Genomic DNA, 17,537 nt, shown 5'->3' with positions numbered 1-17,537 from the left:
AAGAACCTTTTGGCCAACATAAAACTTAGGTCTTGGATACCTAGTATTTACTCAGTTGTGCCTCCTCGCTCAGTGTTTAAACAGAGAAGAACCTACAGCCTCACACACGTGGGTCAGACATAATATAAAATACACCACATGCATTTCATGATGGACAAACCCCAGTGATGTAAGTATAATTTTTCTGCTCAATTAAAAAAACTCTGCATTTTTTCATAAACACAAATGTGATGTTTGTTGCTTCAGCCAAACCCTGACACCCACAGCGGCAACCGTCCTTTTGTATCAAAGGAAGAGTGGTGGGGTTCGGAGGCGTGCGGTGTCGCTGTGTGCAGCTGAGCAGCTCCACGGTCCCCCACCAGAAAGAGCTACTCGTCGGCAGTGGTAGCAGCTCACATCTATGTCACTGAGGCTGGAGGAGTCTGGAATTTCTGAGTTACAGGGCTGTCTCTGCCAAAGACTTGCTGGCAAAGTTTTTTGTCTGCAAAATAGACACAATAATGAGGGCCTCATAAGGACTTTAAAAAGTGCCCTACACCCTGGAAACTTCTGTTGGCAGAAGTGAAGGGAGAAATTAACTCTTCCCCTAGGAAAAAAATTTTTCCATAGCAGTTCTAAACTTTGTCCCTTGTGTAGGACGATAAGTGGTTTTTAAATGCAAATAAAGCTAGTGATGGAATTTTACAGTAGAGCTCTAAAGACAAACCCAAATGGTGTCATCCTTGATATTCTTTTTTTTTTTTTTTTTTTTTTTGAGACAGAGTCTCACTCTGTCGCCCAGGCTGGAGTGCAGTGGCACAATTCCGGCTCACTGCAACCTCCGCCTCCCAGGTTCAAGAGATTCTTCTGCCTCAGCTTCCAGAGTAGCTGGAATTACAGGTGCGCACCACCACACCGGGCTAATTTTTGTATTTTTAGTAGAGACGAGGTTTCAACATGTTGGTCATGGTGGTCTCAAACTCCTGACCTCAAATGATCCGCTGTTCTCAGCCTCCCAAAGTTGCCGGATTACAGGCCTGAGCCACACACCCAGCCCGAGATTCTCTAGTGGTCCTTCCCAGTCACACCACGCAATCCTGTCCAGTGAGGCCGAGAGCGTGCCTGAGTTTAGCTGCGGGAGACATGGACTCTGAAGATGCTCTCTGCTATGAGCTACGTTGTGCCCCTCCCAAATTCAAACATAGAAGTCCTAACCCCCAAGACCTCAGGTTTTCTGCAGAGATAATTAAGTTAAAGGGAGACCATTAGGTGGGTCCTCAGCCAGTATGACTGGTGTCCTTACAAGCAGGGGATTAGGACACAGAATCACACGGGGAAGACCACCTGGGGACATGGGGAGAAGATGCCATCTACAAGCCAAGGAGAGAGGCCTCAGGAGAAATCAACCCTGGTGTTTGAGCCACCCAGTCTGGGGTACTTTGTTATGGCAGCCCCAGCAACGTAAACCACCTCCAAATCTTCCCCCGCTTGGCGATACTGAGCCTCCGAATATCCTTCCATTTTGGAAGGAGACGCGAATCCCAGGAATGAATCATTGCTGGCTCCAACTAGATGGCTTCTGCTTAGGGATACACAGCTCTCTGAAGGAGGCACCATTTTGTTTGTTTGCTTGTTTGAGACGGAGTCTCACTCTGTCCCCCAGGCTGGAGTGCAGTGGCACAGAGGCACCTTTTCTCTGCTGTCCTGGTGAACTTCCTTTTTTTCTTTCCTTCTCTGCACTTTTTAAATATAACACAAGACAAGACTGAGGAGCTAAGAGAGCTCCAGCACAGTCCCGCTGTCCAGAAGGGCAACAACCTGAAGTCCCAAACTGCTCAGAACTCTCTGCCGGTGACTCTCCAGTGTGTGTCCCAGGGGTCCAAGTGATACACTTTTTACACCAAGTATAGTAAAGCCATTTCTGGTGGCCACAAAATAGGCATCTTCTGTAAGTGAAGCAGTTTTTGCCATTTGTAGAATAAAGGAAGTAAACCTTCCTTTGGTTCACATTTCAATCCACAGTCAGTCATGTCAGCCTTTCCTATTCATCTAGGAAACATCTTGTCAGCTGACACTTATTCCAACATCAGGAAGCCTCTTCCGCATTGCACTGTGAGCTGACAGTGTCTGCTTATCATATACTGTAGTTACATTTATTTGTTGGGATGTTTCTCCAGATGTGGAATTATTCATTGTCAAAGGTGCTCAGCCTTGCAGATCTTGATAGTGGTTATAGTAAATGTTGTCTTCAGATTGGGAAATACTCACTTGGTCCCCATGGTTATCAGCTAGTGATATAAGTGCCCCCCAGCCTTGTGGACTAAGGGGAATTTGCATGGCGGGCCGGCGGTTTCTCCATGGGCTGTTCAGGAGCACTTCTACCCAAGCTCACGCTGGGCCTCCATGCAGGAACAAGACTCATGACAGGGGCTCTACTGACAGGGCCCAGCCGCGCCACCCACGCCTGATCTCTTGAGCCTCCAGAGCTCCTGAATTTCTTCTCTCTGACTCACTTGCAACAGCAACACTTTTTACATTATACTTTTGATATTACTTTGAAACAAGCAAACCAATTAGAATGTGCCTTGAGGATGTACTAAGCTCACAGCAAAATCTGTTTTGTTTTCACAGCTGTGCTCACACGCTTGAATGATGCCATTTCGAGGGAGATAGCATGATGTAATGTTGACGACAGCACAATTGTCATCCTGCTAAAGAGTATTGTGAACTCAATGGCAATGAAAAGTGAGGCTTTCATCTGTAAGCTTAGATCCCATTTATGGCAATCATCTCAACTTCTGCGCAGGGCGCACAGTGGAAATGACTGCAAGCTGCTGAACACAGATGACATCATCTTGCCACCCACAAATGTTCTGGGTTTGACAGCCCAGAAGATGGCATCCCCTAGGAGGAATGTAGCTCCAACTAAGTGGATGAGTTTTGTGTGTTTGAGAGGAAATCGTTTCATAAAAGTTATTCTCCTCTCCATTTTCTCTTCGGGTTTGGCAACTGCCACTACAGTGAAATTATGATCATGACAAGGAGCCATTAGCTTTCCCCAGAGCCATGAGCCACAGCTCCCTCTGCGTGGAATGATGTGAGTTTGGAGCCCTTTCCCATTAGAGCTTTCACAACTTGGGGCTCTAGAGGCTAAGATTTAAACCAATGCCTATGCTATTGTGCTGTTAGTCCTTTGCAATTTTCTCTGCTGTACTGCTAATCACCAGGGCTTTTCAGTTAGGCCACCAGAGCTCATGCATGTCAAACAGCTACTGAAGTTGTCATGGATCATAAAGACAGTGTTTCCTGCCTGCTAATTCTGCAACTGCTGTCCTGTGTTTGATGGAAGGCTGGAAATATATTTTTTTTAATGCTCAAATTATCTTCCATTAAAGGACACACACCTTCTTTACATGACCTGGAGCTGTTTCTACCTGCAACTCCGGAGTCACAGTCATTCCAGATATGCCATTATATCCATATTATGGAACTATGACTTTCTAGTAATCATAAAAGTGGAAATAAAAGAAAAAGAGGTGGATTCCACAGAAAACAAAAAGAAAAAAAGAAAAGAAAGAAAGAGAGAGAGAAAGAAAAGGAGAGAGAAGAAAGGAAGAGAGAGAAAGAATGAAAGAAGGAAGGAAGGAAGGAAGAAAGAAAAAAAGAAAGAGAGAAAGAATGAAAGAAAGAAAGGAAGGAAGGAAGGAAGGAAGGAAGGAAGGAAGGAAGGAAGGAAGGAAGGAAGGAAGGAAGGAAAAAGGGGCAATAATAGAAGCACCAAAGCCATAAACCACCCTGGATATAAATAAGGCACCAAGAGATTTAAAAAAAAAAAGAATTCTCCGGTCCCTCATTTATTAAATCTCAGCACTTGGTCTGGCCAATATAGGGTTAGTGGAAAAACTGGTTTTAATTATATTTTAATCATCAGTGTCTGTCTTCACTATCACAACTCTACTGGTGGCTTTAAGACCAATGTATTTCAATATCAACCACCCCCCGAAAATGGGGCTTTACCATTACCCTTTTAGGGGCAACCGGCATTTCTGAACCCCTGCACTGTCTTCTCTGCCACAGCGCCATCTCTGGTAAGGAAGACTATCAACTACTACTCCCCATAGTTTGGAATGACTGAGCGCCGTTCCCCGAGTCTTTACGTCTTCAGTGTGTCTCATCACCCTGGGGAAGGTTTGGGGAATGCTGAATCCATAGGACCCCTTAGTGCTCACAGAAAAGGTGTCAACAACACAAGCGTGTCAACAATACAACGTACTACTTAGAAAGAAAAAGGACTGAAAATATTGAGCCTTTAAACAATCTTCTCTCCCTCCTTGCTGCTTGCAGACTGGATTCCGTCACCTTCCTGGCCCGGCCCTGGGCTCTCTCTCATCTTTGTGATCTGATTATCATCCTGTTACAGCAGTGAGCTCAATCTACCTTGTGTTAAATTAAAAAAGAAGTGTGTTCCCCACTATAATGCAAATTCCTTGGGAGCAGCAATCATCACTTGCTAGTCTTTATATTGCCATACAAAGAAACATAGTCCATTTTCTGTTGCTTACAACAGAATACCTGAAACTGGGTAATTTATAGAGAAAAGGAATTTATTTCTTACAGTTATAAAAGCTAAGAGGTCTAAGATCAAGGGGCTGCATCTGGTGAGGGCCTTCTTGCTGGTGGGGACTCTCTGCAGAATCCCGAGGCAACACAAGTCATCATGTGGTCAGGGGGCTGAGTGTGCTAGCTTACATCTCTCTTCCTCTTATAAAGCCATCAGTACCGCTCCCATGACAACCCAATTAGCCCATTAACCCATTGATCCATTAATCCATGAATGGATTAATCCATTCATGAGGGCAGAGCCCTCATGACCCAATCACTTCTCAAAGGCCCCACCTCTCAATACTGCCACCTTAGAGATTAAGTTTCAACGTAATCTCAACAGAGGAGACAAACGTGCAAACCATAGCAGAACCTGCTCAGTAAATGTTCGTTGTACTGAATTATGCTCTCAAAAATGTTACCAGATCTGAGGCTCATAGATTTAGCCTGAATACATCTACTGGCTCATAAATTTACCCTGAATGAAACTACTAGAGCATGTGTTTTATTCATAAACTTAATATACATATTCAGGTATGCACCATTCCTTATATAAAATCTGATACATCAGAATTTTCAGCTTTTCAAAAGTTAGTTCCTGTATATTACATAGCATGTTGACACTGTGTACATTTACAAAAAGTGTAAGTACAGAAATAAAAACTAGCCTCACATTAGCGAAAATTATGTTTTATGATCAAATAAGCTTGCTGAAAACATGAAAAAAAATCTTTGCTTTCCAAGCTTTTTGGATTTCAGAATAATGAAGGATTGTGGAACTACAGTTGAAGAAAAAATGAGTTACTTCTTTTATATTAAACTTCTATAATTGATTTAATATTCCTTTTAAAAAAATCCTATTTTATTTCTGTACACTTTCATTTTAAAATTACAAGTAATCTATTAAAACATGCTCATTACTTAAAATTCCACCAATGGAGATAGAGCAAAATCCTCTTAGATGGCCCCCCTTCTCACCTCAATTTTCTTTCCACAGGAATCCCTTGGCCTCCTGGTTGTTCCACAGGCACTCACCAAGGCACAGAGCAACACCTTATCTTTCTAAAGTCCCCTCGCAAAGCACCCTCACCTCCATCTTCCCCCATGACCTCTTCTCACTGTATTCCTTGGAGGTCTATAAGGGAAGCTGTATTATTCTCCGTGTTGAGAGATGAGAAAAATCAGAGTTAAGCACATCAAGATTCTTGCTTCCTGTGATAGTGCCAACAAGTGGAAAAGAAGGAACTTTTCCAAATATTCTGTTTCCAAATATTCTATTTCCAAATATTCTGACCTTTAGCATTCTTTACATTTTCTGTCATCACAACCCAAATTCTGCTATTATGTGTATTCCCAATACTATGTCTATAGCTAGGGGTCACTGGTGTATAAACAACTTGTCATCTAAAAGGGTGATATGGTTTGGCTCTGTGTCCCCACCCAAATCTCATCCTGTAGCTCCCATAATTCCCACGTTGTGGGAGGGAGCCGGTAGGAGATGATTGAAACATGGGAGTGGGTTTTTCCCATGCTGTTCTCGTGATAGTGAATGGGTCTCATGAGATCTGATGGTTTTAAAAACAGGAGTTTCTCTGCACAAGCTCACTCTTTGCCTGCTGCCATCCACATAAGATGTGACTTTGCTCCTCCTGACCTTCCACCATGATTGTGAGGCCTCCCCAGCCACGTGGAACTGTGAGTTCAATTAAACCTCTTTCTTTTGTAAATTGTCCAGTCTCAGGTATGTCTTTATCAGCACATAAAAACGGGCTAATACAAAGGGGGTCTCCTCAGATCAACGTAGGCCAAGTTATACAGGTGTGCTAGGGACCTCCCTGCTTCCCCCACCCCTTTCCCAATTTAGCCTGGCAACTTCACAAATTCCTGGGAGTTCTGAAACACTTCACCAACAGAAATTTGCCAGATTTCAATAATATCCCATCCTATCCCACAGTCACCCCTTAACTGGACAGTCCATTAGTGCTAAAGTCACCTTTGCATTCTCACCAATGTGTGAAGTTCACCAATTTTGGTTCTCCAAAGTCACCTTTCTCAGGATCATATTTGTATTATGACTTTCAACAAAGAATGCAGATACCTTCACATATTGTCTGTTTGTCTTTAAACTGAATTCTAAGAGGAAGGAGGAGGCACTCTTATTCTTCTGCTATGGATAAGCTACATAAGCTTCCATGGCTTATAGTCTGTGCTTTCCCATTCCAGAAACACATCTGCTTGGCAATATAGAAAAGCCTTTCCCATTCAGGAAAGAAGTTTTCTAAACATTCTGAAGCATAAACATCTTCAAATATAACATCCTTGAGGCAAGTAGAGAAAGTTCCCAGGAACAAAGGGTAATCATGAGAGATGAGAGCTTATTTTATTAATCTGGTATCACATACAGTCTGTTAAAAAGAGATTAGTACTTATTAAGTGAATCTGGTATCAGTGGCTGCCCTAAAATAGAACACATTATTTGGCAAGAGCTCTTAAATAACCTGTCCTACCTACACAAAAGCAAAGAAAGAGTAGTATTAGCCATAGTATACTTGGGAAGTGGTTTCTCATTTTAATTATCTATATTTTAGAATAAGTGCAATGGTACAGAGTATTTGAAGAAGCTATTTGCCATCATCAAAAGTAATCCCTTGCAATCATTTTGCTTTTTTTAGAATGGATAATCACTTTCTTATACAATAGGGGTGACTTTTAAAAAATCTTTTATTCCTCATTAAAATATTTTAGCTTTTTCTTGGGGGAGATGAGGACAGAAAAGGACAAGTAGCTTTTTCATTGGCAATTTTATTTTTTTATTTTGTTTTGAGACAGAGTCTCGCTCTGTCGCCAGGCTGGAGTGCAGTGGTGCGAGCTCAGCTAATTGCAACCTCTACGTCCCAGGTTCAAACGATCCTCCTGCCCCAGTCCCCTCGTAGCTGGGATCACAGGCACACAGCACCATGCCCGGCTAATTTTTGTATTTTCAGTGGAGACGGGGTTTCCCCATGTTGGCCAGGCTGCTCTCAAACTCCTGACCTCAGGTGATCCACCCACCTCGGACTCCCAAAGTGCTGGGATTACAGGCATGAGCCACCGTGCCCAGCCTCACTGGGAATTTTACAAGAAAGCACTACTGTATATAATTTGGTGTGTTCTAGAAAACATTATTATAATCCTATTACTGGACCAACTCTTATTCAACTAGAAATGATGGGGAAAATTATTTTTTTAAAATATTCCCAAACATTGTTAGTTCTTTGCTTAAGTCCCATCTTTAAATAGGAATGGGTTTCACTTTCTGCTATCTCTGATCATTCTTAGCACTAAGCAGGGCTAACAAGGATTTCAATGGCAGATGGTAGAAAGAAGGGAAGTCTGAAGAGGTAAACTGAGGCCTGGTCAGAACAGCAGGAGTGGTTTGACAGAAAGGAGCCAGATTTGGGAAACTCCCAAGTGACATCAATAAATGACAGTGACCAGGTGAGGTTGAGGGAAAGGAAGGGGCTAAGCAGTATTCTGAAGTTTCTAGATTGAAAGCCACTTTGAATAAATAACTTAGCCTTACTCCAGAAGATGGGAAAGAAGGAAAAGGAAAAAGGCAAGTGAGAAGCAAAAGGATAGAGGAAAGTTGTGTGGGAGGCTTGAGTGATGGAGCTGAGAGTGGACGCTCTGACTTGGAGAGTCCCTAGTTCCACAGCTGAAGGGTACGATGTTTTGTCCAGTCAGCTCTGAGCCCATCCATCCAACTCCTCACTAATTCTCAGAGCTCCTTCTCTCCTCTCCATCCTCTGCATCCGTGGCCTTGGTTGGGGGCCTTCAGCTTCCCTTGCCTGACTTTCCAGCTACATCCTTCCCCTAACTGATTTCCCACCATTCAGTCTTATCTACTGCCAATCCTTTAAATTCCGATTCCAATTTCATACCATCACAGCATTGCTAAAAATTGATCAAGGCCCAACTGCTCCAGAATAAAACCCAAATTCCCAGTCTCCAACCTCTGCCTCTTTTGGCTCTTCCCACTCCCAGCCACACATTGTCACTCCCAAGATAATGAAGTCCTCCAGGTTCTCTGAGCCGGGACGGGTTTTCTCTCATTTCCAGTTCTTTTTGCAGGCTGCTGTCTGTCTACAATACCCCTTTCTGGTATGGCCAGCTCCTTCCGTGGGACTCGGTTGTTGACTTCCTCCAGGAATAGTCCCTGATCTTCTGGCCTCACTGTCAGGCAGACATTTTTCTGCTATCTCTTCACACCACTGGGAGACTATTTATTTCATTGTCACCTGTTGATTGTCTATCTCCCTCCTGACAGCAGAAGCTCAGAAATAGCATAGATTATGTTTTCTCCATTTTTAAAATTTTTTGTAGAGACAGGGGTCTCACATAGTGATGTTGCCCAGGCTAGTCTTGAACTCCTGGGCTCAAGAGGTCCTCCCGCCTCAGCTTCCCAAAGCTCTGGATTACAGGCATGAACCACCACATCCGGCCCTTCATTTTTGTTTCCCCAAGGCTAACACAATTCTGCCACTCTCCATAAAGATTTGTGAATTAAAGACAAAGGTGGCATTGCTTCCATTTCAAGGGGAAAAAGGCTCTTGCATGAGGGTGGAAAAGCTGCTTCTAGTTTACTACTTGTCCTATTCCTTGTTAAAAAAACAGCAGTGAGGGGCAGGCAGGTGGCCCACCCCGTCTGCCCTTACATGGGACCTGAATGTGCCACAAAGGAGGGCTATGCACAAGGGAGAGTCAGGTTTCAGGAAGTTGCTCACCCACCCCCATTTAAAAATTCTATCTTCTTTCAATTACCCAACTGTTTCTTGGAACTCTTAGTTATAATATAGTCAAGTATGGGTATATTTTAGGGAGAGACCCTGAAAGGAAATCCGTCAGAGACTGGAGAATTGTCGGGCAGGGGCACTTTGCAGCAGCACTGGGTGTATTCAGAGGCATAAAATTTCCTCCCTTCCAGCCACCCAATAGGAACCTAAAGGAACTGAAAGAAAGGCAAACACCAAAAATATTAGTAAACAATGATAAGAATTCGGAAAACCTGTATCTACCTTTTCCATGTATCTTGAAAACTGTTAGTAAAGATTTTTTTTTTTTTTTTTTTTTTTTTGAGACAGGGTCTCCCAGAATGGAGTACAGTGGCGCAATAGTGACTCACTGCAACCTCCAACTCTCAGGCTCAATCAATCCTCCCACCTCAGCCTCCCAAGTAGCTGAGATTCCAGGCATGTGCCACTACGCTGGGCTGATTTTAAAATTTTCTGTAGAGATGGGGTTTTGCCATGTTGCCCATGACTGGTCTGGAACTCTCGGACTCAAGTAATCCTCCCACTTCAGCCTCCCGAAGTGCTGGGATTACAGGCGTGAGTCACTGCGCTCTGCCTAGTAAAGATGTCTTTAAACATGGAAGCATTATAAATAACTAAAGCAACTTTAACTGCCTTTTTAAAGTTGAATGCTTGATTGCCACTGAAAAGAGCACAAGGAAGACTTTTTTCCCAGTTACTATCATCCTTTAACAGAAAACAATTCTTTGTAAGGACTTGTAGCATATAGTAAGCGTTTGATACGTGATTGACAAATGTTCTTGCTGAATACATATAAATAAAATATTGTTTTCAGTATTATATAGAGGGGTATATTTATGCTATAAACAACAATAAGTTTAGGACTACTAAATATTATTAAGTATTAAATATAATCACTTAATCTATATTACATGTTGATAGTTCACACCACCCAGGTCATAGTTCATTTAATGGAATAGCACTTTTTTTTTTTTTAAAGTTAGCGAGAAAATAAGTTTATGCTTATTTTATCATCAATAACTAACTTTCTTTATAAAATTATAGGTATATTCCAACATATGATACAATTAGGGAAGTACAAATCATAGTAAAGAAGTAAACAAATTGGGAAAAGTTACATTTTTAATGAAAAACCTATTTGAAAAGCCACATCAATATTTATAACTCAATGTACAATACTGAGAGTTAAAATATTTTACAAAGAATTATATTCCCTTGGGCCCAGCTAAATCTACAGAAGCTGGAAAAGTGTCCTACTTCAAATTAAATTCACAATTTTATTTATACCTCAAGGCAAAAAAAAAAAAAATCATTTTTAAGCCACAGGCTTTTAAACCACAGTCAAAGGACATTTATTGAATGCCATACATTGATGGCACTAGTTTTTTTAGCCTTAAAAATATTGTTACCTAAGAAAATATTCCTGGCTGACTCTAATTGCTTTTTTTAAATGTGTAGGTACCAGTATGAATTCAGGAAGCCCATTATAAATGACTCGTGAGTCATATGATGTGGAACAAAATGAGACTCTCAGCTAGCATTCAAGGCAGACCAAAGCAAATACGCAACTCCTTTCCCACCTTCTTAACTAACAGAGGTAATATGATTATTTCAATTTAGATAAGTTCACCAATGTGCAGATGGTATTTACCTTTTTTTTATTACAGCTTGATTCTGTAAAGAAGAAGGAACTACTGTTACCAGTCATCTACCAGTTAATTCCTTTTTTGAAGAACCCATAAATGAGTCTAATTGTTTATTAAAAGCTAGGGAAAGACACTCAAATACTTAGTTTTTTTTTTTTTTTTTTTTTTTTTTTTTTTTTTTTTACCTGAGTTCTTGGTATTTTTGTGAAAGCAATCTTTTAAAGTTTCCAATTACACTATATCATTTTCTCAAAGGGACAAAACAAAGTCATAAATATAGTAGCATATTTCAGAATAAAATCCAAATCATGAGACCAGGTGCTATGGCTCGCACCTGTAATCCCAGCACTTTGGGAGGCTGAGGCGGGAGGATCCTTTGAGCCCAGGAGTTCGAGACCAGCCTGGGCAACATGGTGAGATCTCATCTCTACAAATAATAAAAAATTAGCTGGGCATGGTGGCGCACATTTGTGGCCCTAGCTGCTTGGGAGGCTGAGGTAGGAGGATTATTTGAGCCCAGGCAGTTGAGACCATGATGGTACCACTGTACTCCAGCCTGGGTGATAAAGCAAGCCCCTGTCTAAATCAACCAACCAACCAACCAACCAATCAATCAATCCAAATTATGAGAGAACTGGAAATCGTGAGTCATACAGAGGCTTGAGGTCAAATCTGCCTGGACCAGTATTCTTCCTGTTCTTCCTTTTGTCTCTCTAGACAGAATTTTTACAGTTCTTCCATATTTACCCAAGACTCATTTTCCTTGGTCTTAAAAGATGAACTTCTTTTGAGTTAAGGGAATATTAGAGTTGACCTCTTTAGTTTTTTATTTTTACTTTTTTTTTTTTTTTTAAAGAGATGGGGTCTTGCTGCATCGCCCAGGTTGGAGTGGAGTGGTGCAATCATAACTCACTGTAACCTCAAACTCCTGGGCTCGTGCAATCCTGTGTCTCAACCGCCCAAAGTGTTGGGATTACAGGCATAAGTCACCATGCCTGGCCCTAGAATTAACCTCATTAATGTCCTCACTGCTTGATATGAACACTGCATGTGATCTTGGTATTTTACCCATTGTTGCTGGACAGCAAGGACACATAGAGGATCTACACACTCTCTTTGGTGCCAATGTTGAGAGTATCCAGAACCTTCTGGGGACTTTTCCAGAGATGGTAGTGGATACTGTGTGTCTCAAGATGCCCACAGCCCACAAAGGCATAAGGTCCCAAGATGTGACCTCCACATTCAGATATCCCCACACTGCCAGCTAGACTTACTTCTCCTCCTAATCTTTCTTGATAATTCCTTAGCCACGTGTCTCAGAGCTTGGATGTCATGGTGAAGGAAGGGGCCTATGTAGAAAAATGTTGCGGTGTGGGTTTGAAACTATAAAAACGTTCATTAGGCATTTAAGCCTATAAAAACTTAATAGAATTATTCCTTTGAGCTGAAAAAAAGGCAACTGCATAGCCTCCCCGAGTGTTTTAAGTAGGTATCATGAGTCCAATAAAGCATTCCACAATTTTGCCAGTCAGATGAGTTCCCAGCAACTCAGAATCTGTGGCTGCTGCAGAGGCAGCCCATGAGTGATGTCATTCACTCTGTGTACTAAATTAACTGATTGTTTACACTACTGAAAAATACCAGACAATCATTAAATCCATTTTCTTGTGGACATATAAACACTGAATGCAAGAAGAATATCTCTTGCAATACCTATTAATAGACTAAAAATTGCCCAAGTCCTGGTGTTCAGAACTCTTTCTAATCATCAGTCCTATGAAAATAATCTTGGAGGCTGGGCATGGTGGTTCACGCCTGTAATCCCAGCACGTTGGGAGGCTGAGATGGGCAGATCACCTGAGGTCAGGGATTCGAGACCAGCCTGGACAACACGGTGAAACCCTGTCTCTACTGAAAATACAAAAAATTAGCCAGGTGTGGTGGCGAACACCTTTAGTGCCAGCTACTTAGGAGGCTGAGGCAGGAGAATTGCTTGAGCCCAAGGTAGATGGAGGTTGCAGTGAGCCGAGATCACGCCACAGCACTCCAGCCTGGGTGACAGAGCGAGATTCCATCTCAAAAAAAAAAAAAGTACTTGGACATAATTTATATATATCAGTGTGTGTGTGTGTGTGTGTACATATATATATATACACACAGTGATATATAATATATATAAATTATAATGTTTATTAGAAATAAAGTTTTGGAATAGATATTTACTGTTTATCTTGCAAAGGCAAGATAAATAAGTTTAATATTTTTAAGAAGGAAAAAATAAAAAACTTACTTGTGGAATTGTGTGAGAATATTCGAATTTCATGTGGCATCAGATTACTGTTTTCCTCTCAAAAAAGTCTGTATCTTCTGAACAAACTAAACTGCATATTAATCACATTGTAAATTTTTTGAGGGCCAGAATTATTTCTTATTGGCTTTTATATTCTTAGAACTTGGTCCCAAACAAATACTCTATATTGATCAAATGAATATGTTAACAAAGCCTTAAATACGTTTCAGACAATCTAATTTTCCTACTACGTAACAATTAAAATACCCTCATCTACATTAAGAAACACTTCTCTCTAGAAAAAAAACGTGTAACTTGGACAAACCAAGAGGATAGACTGTATAATGGAATATTATTCAGCCTTAAAAAAGGAAAGAATCCTGCCATTTATAATAACGTGGATAAAGTTGGAGGATGATATACCGAGTGAAATAAGCCAGACACAGAAAGACAAATATTGCAAGATATCACTTTCATGTGGAATCTTAAAAAAAAGTCAAACTTAGGAAAACAGAGAAAGGTCATTTCCAGGGGCTGGGGGAGGGCAGAGTAAATGGGGAGAAGTTGATGGAAGCGTACGAACTTTCAGTTATGAGTAAGTCCTAGAGCTCTAGTGTGCAGCATGGTGACCACACTCAATAATACTGCACTGTGTACTTGAAATTCACTAAGGGATTGACCTAAAGTGTTTTCACCACACACACAAAGAATAACTATCTCAGGTGATGGGTATGTTAACTAGCTTGTTTGTGGCAATCATTACATAAGATATGTTATACATCAAAACACCATGTTTTACACTTTAATCTTCTATTTTTCAATCATATCTCAATAAGACTGGAGGGGGAGGAAAGGATAGTATTTAGAAAGTGGCTTCTATGGGCTGTTTACCATTGTCTTCTTCTATGGAACCAAGAATATAATTGTATAATAGAAGTTTAAGTGCTTTGGGTTTGAGTGAATTGGCCAAAGGTAATGCTTGTGACCATGGGTTTGAGTGTTTCCCCTGAACCACGAGAACTGACCTGAAAGGAACCAGACAGGGTATCCTTAGTCTGTAACCAACTGAACCAGCCAAGCAAGCTCACCAGTGCCTGTCAGCCTCAGTGACTGAGGACTACTATGTGTCAGGTCAATGAGATGTCCTGCAACTTGCCCACAATAGAAAGATGGGGCCACCTTTTACTCTCCTTTTTATTTTTTAATTTTATTTATTTATTATTTTTTTGAGATGGAGTTTCGCTCTGTCACTCAGGCTGGAGTGCAATGGTGCGATCTCAGCTCACTGCAACCTCCGCCCCCTGGGTTCAAGCGATTCTCCTGCCTCACCCTCCTGAGTAGCTGGGATTACAGGCGTCCACCACCATGCCGGGCTAATTTTTGTATTTTTAGTAGAGGTGGGGTTTCGCCACATTGGTCAGGCTGGTCTTGAACTCCTGACCTTAGATGATCCACCTGCCTCAAAGTGCTAGGATTATAGGCATGAACCACCACGCTTGGCCTCTCTTTTTTAAATGACAGTGGTTTTGGGGACCATATGTTCCTTGAGTGAAACATTCCCTATAAGCAGCCTACACCATTCACCACCATGTAGTTGTAGATTTTAGCATCCTTCCATGTGCACAGGCTTCTCCTGCCTTCAGGAGTTCACACCTGAGTGGAATCTACCCCGTAGGTCCCCAGAAAGGCTCAAAAGCTCCTCTCAGAGCAGGAAGTTATTAACTCCTTAATTTCCCAGGCTAATTTTACAGACTAGTCATAGAAAGGAAGCTCTTGGTGTTCACAGTGCCCATGTGGTTTTCTTATTGAAAACCCAAGTGTCCAGTAAATAATCCCGACTACAAAGCAAAGAAGAAACGTGGTGCTTTAAAATAAATTCCAATGATTCAAAAGTTTAACTATTGCTTTTAGGAGTTAATCACGCAACGACATATTTTCTTTCCTAAATAAACATTGACTTTTTTACATCTGGTATTGGATCTCTTATGTATATGGGTATGGCTCAGTTCCTGGAGAGAGTAGAGATAGTTACACAGAATGGGCCATCAGGTCACACCTCAGTGTACTTGCCACTAAGACGTTAATAAGGGACGCACAGTAGTGTCACAGATTCCAGCCCTGCAAGTAGGGCCATGAGAGGAAAAGTGGTTGTTTTTTGTTTCACTGTCAATATTCAATATAAGAAAAATGAGTTGAGCCTGGTGGCTTATGCCTGTAATCCCAGCACTTTGGGAGGCCAAGGTGGGCAGAGTTCAAGACCACCCTGGCCAACATGGCGCAACCTTGTCTCTATTAAAAATACAAAAATTAGCTGGGCATGGTGGCAGGCGCCTGTAATCCCAGCTACTCAGGAGGCTGAGGCAGGAGAATCACTTGAGCCTGGGAGGCGGAGGATGCAGTGAGCCGAGATCGCACCACTGCACTCCATCCTAAGTGACGGAGACAGACATTGTCTCAAAAAAGAAAAAAAAAATTAAGATAAATGGTTCTTAAACATGAGAATGGCAGGGGAAGTTGGAAAGTTTTCTTGTATTAAATACAGATTTGATTTCGTTACTCCACGAGAGTCATTTTAGCACCAAGTATATTAAATGATGACATGAAGAAGAGCTTCATATGCTGAAGAGATCAACTGACAACCCAAACTTCCATAGATTCTCACCTTCTGTGGCTTATTATAGCTCATTTTCCTTTCAGCTCTTACAATCTCCCACTTTAGGAACTGAAATTCTTCGGAATTTCCTGTGATTATGTTTTCTAGTGTTATGGGAAGGAAAATGATCTTTGGGGTTAGATAACATATAAAGTTGAATGCTGAATTCAACAGAGATCTTAAAATACAAGTCCAGGAATGAAAGGGATTAAGAATGTACACCTGGGCATAATTAATGTAGACTATAACTAGGTTCATAAAACAATTGTAAAAGTTGTCTTTGAAGAGAAAGCTTATTAACCTCATTTTAATATTCACAATACAGATTTGAGACATTTTATGGGAGAAAAACCACAAAGTTCTAATCCTCTTTAAGAACTAGGATGGGTCTCTCCATTGCTCACAGGCTGTGAACTAAACTTTCATTTCATTCAACAGTGAGTACCTACTATGTGCCAAAAAATGTTCCCAGCAGTGGGAGTGTTCCAGAGAATGCCCTTGTTCCCATGGGGTTTACAATCTAGTGAGGGAGACAGTTAATGTACAATAAATAAATAAGTACAAGATCTACATACAAGATTATAAGATTAGGCAGTGCCGAGTGTTAAAAACAAAATAAAACAGGGCAGCATATATTTATCTAGTGTAGTTGCTGCTTTGGCATCCATTTTGGGCCTGCCGTAAGTTATTGAAACCCGGCCGTACCCTGTCACCTTTGGTCTAGTTAAAATGTTCCCTCCCTGTGTGGTTGTTTGTGATACAGCCTGCCTGTTCTTCACCCCACAGCTGCTGACCACAATAAAACCTAATGATCAACACCAAAGTTATGTAAGTTCCCCCTTTTGCACATTTTAAAATTTAATTAACTAATTTGTTTTTTGAGTCTCGCTCTGTCACCCAGGCTGGAGTGCAGTGCTGCAATCTCGACTCACTGAAACTTCCGCCTCCCAGGTTCAAGCAATTCACCTGCCTCAGCCTCCCAAGTAGCTGGGATTACAGGCGTGCACCACCAGGCACTGCTATTTTTTTTTTTTTAATTTATTTTTTATATTTTTTTTGTATTTTTAGTAGAGACGGGGTTTCGCTTTCTTAGCCAGGCTGATCTCAAACTCCTGACCTCAAGTGATCCACCAGCCTCGATCTCGCAAAGTGCTGGGATTAGAGGCATGAGTCGCCGTGCCCAACCGCGTTTTTTTAAATTAGCCAATCCGCAACCCCATGGGAAACCCTAAGGGATGATGTCCACGGATCTTAATAAAGGCGTAATCCCAGAGGTCCTCTCTCTTTCGCTCTCCCCTCTCTCCCTTACTCCCCACTCCCTCTCCCTGGTTAAGCTCCCTGACACCCCTGGACTTCTCCTTAGCCTCCTGTTGGCAACTCTGACCTTTCCGGGATCTGTAAGTTGTACATTTCTTCTGTTTCAGTCATTTTGGTTTCATACTCTCCTTTTTGTCTCACTTGATGGACACATGTGAACCTAGCTCTGCCACCCCACCCCGTCAGGGCTCTCCCAGAGAGTGGCTTCTTGGTTTTTGGCCACTGTGTGTGTGTGTGTG

The sequence above is a fragment of the Rhinopithecus roxellana genome, chromosome 4 (genome assembly GCF_007565055.1).
Source record: "Rhinopithecus roxellana isolate Shanxi Qingling chromosome 4, ASM756505v1, whole genome shotgun sequence".
NCBI lineage: Eukaryota > Metazoa > Chordata > Mammalia > Primates > Cercopithecidae > Rhinopithecus > Rhinopithecus roxellana.
Note: the sequence above shows the minus strand (reverse complement) of the source record.